Source organism: Heterocephalus glaber, unplaced genomic scaffold, assembly GCF_053883595.1.
Source record: "Heterocephalus glaber isolate CG9 unplaced genomic scaffold, H.glaber_assembly_v1.0 deba00000347, whole genome shotgun sequence".
In the NCBI taxonomy this organism is placed as follows: domain Eukaryota; kingdom Metazoa; phylum Chordata; class Mammalia; order Rodentia; family Bathyergidae; genus Heterocephalus; species Heterocephalus glaber.
Window position 1 is genome coordinate 52,251,939 of NW_028258143.1, and position 5,796 is coordinate 52,257,734.

The 5,796-nt window shown below is 40.7% G+C and overlaps 1 pseudogene; it reads right to left on the bottom strand.

Moving 5' to 3' along the window:
* Positions 1-1,848: 1,848 nt before the first annotated feature.
* LOC101706173 (centromere protein N-like) lies at positions 1,849-3,011 on the bottom strand (annotated as a pseudogene).
* Positions 3,012-5,796: the final 2,785 nt, after the last annotated feature.

A 5,796-nucleotide genomic window follows, 5' to 3' on the forward strand; every position in this document is an offset into this window, starting at 1 on the left:
CAGATGAGAACTAATAGTGTTAAAAGTGGCTGGCTTCTGGGGGGAGGTTGGCGGTAGAGAGAATAGGAGACTGCTGAGTTTTTTAACATAAGTCTTTTAGTACTTGTAGTGCTAAAGTACTTTTTTAGTACTGTTTTATTTAAATCCGTGACTGTCCATATTATTAAAGTGAACTTAAAAACTAACTTTTAGAACAGATTAGATTAGTTTTGCCTAATGCTTTTTTTTTTTTTTTTTTTTTTGGTACTAGGGATTGAACTCAGGTCCTTTCGCTTGCTCAGCAGGCGGTGAAACCACTGAGCTAAATCCCCGGCCCTGCCTAATGCTTTTTGATGCAAACCAAAATGTTCCTCTTATGGAAGAGGTCATATCTGAAGTACTCCTCTAACTTATTCCTTTTTTATTCATTTGAAGATTTCTCCTTGAAGAAAAGTACAACTTGAGAGTTTATACTAGGCTCTGTTGCCTCTGATATAGGGCCTTGGCACAACATAGCTTGTTATTGAATATTTGTTCATTGAAAAAAAATCAAGACTCAGTCACATTTTCAAATGCCAAAGAAACTAGGTTTGTCAGATGATGATGATGATGGTGATGTGTGTGTGTGTGTGTGTGTGTGTGTGTGCATGTGTTCTGGAGATTGATTGCCTTGTGCACCTTCATGGATAACAGTGTCTAGTTATTTGGCTGATCTTTCTTGGTGAATTGCTGTTCTTTGGTTTGTAACGTCCCCAAACTTTTATGACCAAATAATATTTTATTTCTGGTAATGTGAACAAATGAAATGTTGGGGGAAGGGAGAACTGGAAGTCTTTCCTTCTGGGAAACATTTTTACAGCCTAATACACTATATTTACTAGAAGCCCTTGGATCCGTGACGACCACCAGAGGGTGAAAAGCTATTCAGAGTATTTGAAATAGAAATAGAAATAAAAATAGAAATAGAAATAGAAATAGAACTGTGAAATTACAGTTTATTCCTTCTCAACATATTTTCTCTCTGAGTTGCAATTATTATGGAAAAATGAAGGAAAAAAATTGAGAATGGAGGCAAGATAGAAACAAGAAGAAAAAGAAGGCAAAAATACAGATGCAACTATTAGAAACCAGGTTGAACTCAGTGCACTTAACCAGATTTTATCTTTGATAATTATATTTTTATTTCCTATCAGATTTTCAATATCTTTGTTCATATATCAGTATAAAATGATCAGTCTGGATGTTACATGCACGATAAAATAGATTATGAAAAGTATCATTTACAGTGAAACATGTTACACTAAGTGAATCATTGGATACCCAGCCTCCTGCAATAACAACTTAATGGACCCAACTGTACCCTCTGAATGGACCAATTTTATGATCTTCTAGAAATTTTGAATTGGGTGTAGTTTCTTGGTGCTTGTCTATGATCCAAGGCTTAACAGAAAATCCATAGAAAACAGCAATTGGAATTAGACCTCCAGGGACCAAGGAGAGGCAGAAGTGGAAAAAAGAACATTACATGTGATCCTCACTGGCCCAGCACTGTGCCATATGCTTGACTTCACAGCATCCTAGCACTTGGGGTCGGTCTGGACCCATATATATATGTATATATGTATGTATGTATATATGTCCTGCCACATTTCAAATGCCCACAACTGCTATACTTAGCAGGAAAAGAAGAGGGAGCCCATAGGGAGGAGGAAACAGTCCCAGCAATTACATGGATATTTCTGAATTTTCAAAACCAAGGATTAATTTCTAAACCACAGGTTTACAGACAGAAGCTATTCAGCTCACTGTTAATTGGAATGCATGTGCAAAATGAAAAGGAGCCACTGGGCTTACAAACCCACATACATCTTATTTATCTCTAATTTTAAAATAATTCATTGCCTTGCTGGAGAAAGTGGATCATCTGCAATTCCAGCTGGTGCTGAGGATTTCAACGCTTCCAAAAGATGTGGACAAGAGAACTTTACCAGGCACCAGAGGGGTTCTTCCCTCAGTCAGGATGCCCCCATTGAAGTCACCTTAGAGCTTCCTTTCCAGTTCATATTGTGCAAATTCTTGTGGTTGAGGAATCGACTCCAAAAGCTTCTTGAGTTACTCTTTTTCTATTGTTTTCATAAACGATCTTTGAATCCATTTATATATATAATTCAATCCTTCTTTTCTGAAAAGGTGTTGTAGAGTGGTGATTCACAAAGGTCTGATTATGCTGTTTAAAAACATTAGCCTTGAGAGAGTTCAGGTGCCAGCTTCTCAGGTCCATTTTCACAATCTAATGGTGTTTGCTAGCAGTTGTCAGTCCCTGATCCAGAAGGGGCACAGTGCTCTTCAGCCTGGAGGAAGAAGTGAAGGCCCTTGGTGTCTGGAAATAACACCTCAGAAGTAGGACTGCACTGACTTGGCTTTGTGTGCTGTGTTCCCAGGCAATTCGAATCCAGACTGCATTCTCCTTAGCGTTCAGGAAGCTGCCTGCCACAAGTTTTAATGCTGTCTGAAGAAGTTTCTTAGATGGGCTTTTGAATTCTTCCATAACAAAAAAGTCAATGTCTTCATCTGGTCCTTTAGTCATATGAAAAGCATCTCAAATTTTCTGGCGCTGATGAACTTGGGTATAAACAACATCTAAAAAGGCCATGTCCTTCATACTCAAATTTCTCACACAGCAGAAGCAAGTTCTGAACCAAGGATTCCTTTTGCTGCCGGAAGTCTATGGTCTGCAGTTGGTTTTTAGGCAACAAAACAAAACAACCCAGGCTTTTAAAATTGTCATCATGTCAGATATGGACATTTTTTTTCTTTCTCTTGTTTTTCTTTTTTTTGGAGACAGGATCTTGCTATGTATTCCAGGCTGGCCTTAAACTCACTATGTAGCCCAGGCTGGCCTCAAACTCATGACGATCCTCCTACCTCAGCTTTCCCAGTTCTGAGATTACAGGTGTGTGATACCATGCCCAGCTGACACGGGGATTTATAAAGATGGTCCTCCAGATAAACTTGGCAAGAATCTCGTCCATCTCTTTGGCACAGCCCACATCTTCAAAGTCACCAATGTTATTACCTTTTTAAAAAGAATTTTCTACCAAAAATAAACAAAAGTGCCAAAACACTTCCAAAAAACCCAGTCTCCTTAATTTGAAACCATTTTCTCTCAGTGCTCGAGATAACATTTATATCAGGGCCATTCTTCTTAACCAGCTATCTTGTGCAGATTTCCTTGAGCCCGAGCCCCTAAACCTTAATATACAAATTCTGGCCAGGTCCTTCTCTCAGGCGGGCTCTGCTGGCCTTTACCATGATGCACACAGAGGTAATCGCTTACTGTCCAGTATTTTCCACTGAATCTCAAGCTCAGGAAGAGGGTATTCTGTTTTGCTCGTCTCCTAATACCCTATGCTCCATGTTTGAACATAGTGGCTGCTCAATCAGCACTTGCTGACTCCATGAATTATAGCATTCTTTTATAAGTGAAGCAATTCAGGAGAAATATAAATTATGGTAAGAAACTGTAGCATATATTTCACCTGGCAACAGGCTTAGTAAGTCTTGCTTATTTCTGGGTCGGTATGTGCTGCCTGGATATTGTGGTCTCTATTGTTTTGGACTTTAATAAGTCTGAGAGGTTTTCACTGTCTTTGGGAACAGTTCCGTAGCAATCATTTAAATTAGCCACTCTATTTAATTTGTTGGGGGAGGAGATACTGTCAGGGAAAAGGAGTCAAAAGAAACTAAAGAGATACTCCGAACTAGGGGCAGTATCCTTATTATTACACAAGGCTCTACGATCCTAATAAGGAAAATAATTTTGTTCAATAAGAACAGATATGGACATTACGGGGCTTTATTGTATTATTTAATTTGGGGTTTGTCTTTGCAATGAGGAGGGTCTGGTGCTAGTTTATTGGTGCTCTGTTTCCCAATCTCCTTGTGAGGTTTGGCACCAACATATCTGAGAGGCAGCAGTTTCTAGTGATGGGATGGAATATGAGTTAGCAACACCTGCAAGAACCAGGCATCACTCTTGGCTTCTGTCACTCAATCAACAAATGTGTATTAAACACCTCTTCCGGGGCCAGGCATTATCCTAAGTGCGGAGCAAATAATAGCAAATAAAATAGAAATTTTACTCTAATTGAGGAAGACACATAATACACATAAAAAATAAGTAAAATATATATGCTCAAAGGCGATGTATGGTATAGAAAAGAAAAAGCAGGGTAGTGGGCATGAGGAGTATGAGTGGGCAGGGTGGGGGGCTTCAACTTCAAATGGGAGAAATCAAGGCCAGCCTTGTAGAAATGTGACAGTGAGCAAAGACTTGAAAGTAGCTGAGGAATGGATTTTTTGTTGGTATCTGGAAGAAGAGGATCCAGGCAGATAGAGACCTTGAGGTAAGAGCACAGCTAGCACATTTGGAGAACAGCAAGGAAGCCTTTGTGGCTCAAGGGGAGAAGAGAAGGAAGTGAGATTAGCAAATGATGAGGGCCCAGAGGACCTTTCACTGTGGGTGGAACTGGGAGCCCCTGGCAGACTGTGGGCATCTGATGCATGTTTGAAAGTCTGCCCGCCATGTGGAGAATGAAGGATTTCTAGGAAGTGTGGCAGAGATGGCCAGGAGAACTCTGACACCTACTCTTCTTCCACAGTGTGGGACTGTCAGTGGATGCAGGTGGTCAGCCAGAGGCCATAGTCTTGTCCCTTTCTGCATGCAGGGGTGGCCATATGACTAAAATATGGCACAGTAGCCAACACCTAAGAAATAAATAACCTTGTGGTAGACTTTGCATTGCAGCCTGATGGAGGCTACCCTGAGAGAGCTACAAATTATAAATTGGCCTTTCATAAAAAAAGTCTAAATTCTGCTTTCTTTTAAGATTACCATGGTCATGTGCTCAGAAATGCTCAAATGGGTACAACCACCAAGGGTGGGGTTGGCAGGCAAAGGAAAAATAAACCATGAAACATCAAAAAAAAAAAAAAAGTCTAAGTCTTCCTGTTAGCCCACAATGGCTTGCCTGAAGAGCCAGCAGTTGGTGTGTGGGAAAGGAACCCATGCCACTGGTTACAGCAGAGGTCTCAATGAGCCGTGACGCCGTGATGCCTCAGGTGGCAAGACAATAGTGCAGCTAAGGGCAGCATGACTCGTAGACAAAACTCCTGTGGAGGCAAATCAATCCATGGGAAGAAACAAATTTCCCATTAATCAATGATCTGTTCCTACTAGAATATCTGGTTCCCTTGTTGCTAGGACTCTGCTCACATCAGTACTCTCCACTTCAGTGTCCCCTGCACTGCCCCTTACCCCTTCTAGAAGCTGCATGATCAATAAATAGTGGCAAGCTCCAGGAGACGGTGTCATAGACAGATAAGAGCTTTGGCCATCCTAGGCCCCCATTTATGCATTAAGAGTCCCGAGTTTGATCCCTGGTACCAAAAATAGATTTTGTCTTGTCTTTTTTTTTTTTTGGTACCAGGGATAGAACTCGGGACCTTGTGCTTGTGAGGCAGGTGGAGGCACCACTGAGCTAAATCCCTGGCCCCTGTCTTGTCTTTTTTTTAATGTCTGCTATACCCTTGGTCAGGTGATTGGGGGTCTGATCAGCCTCCAATACCAGCCCTGGAACCAACCCAGACTATTAAATAAGAAAGAAAGAAACTTATTTTTTAAACTACTGAATTTGAGGGTACTTTCATTGTGGAAATCTAGCCTACTTTAACTTAGACAAAGGTCAAGAGCAAAATCAAAACTTTTGTGAGGCTACTGCAATAGTATAGGAATGAGATAGTTGTGGCTTGGACCAA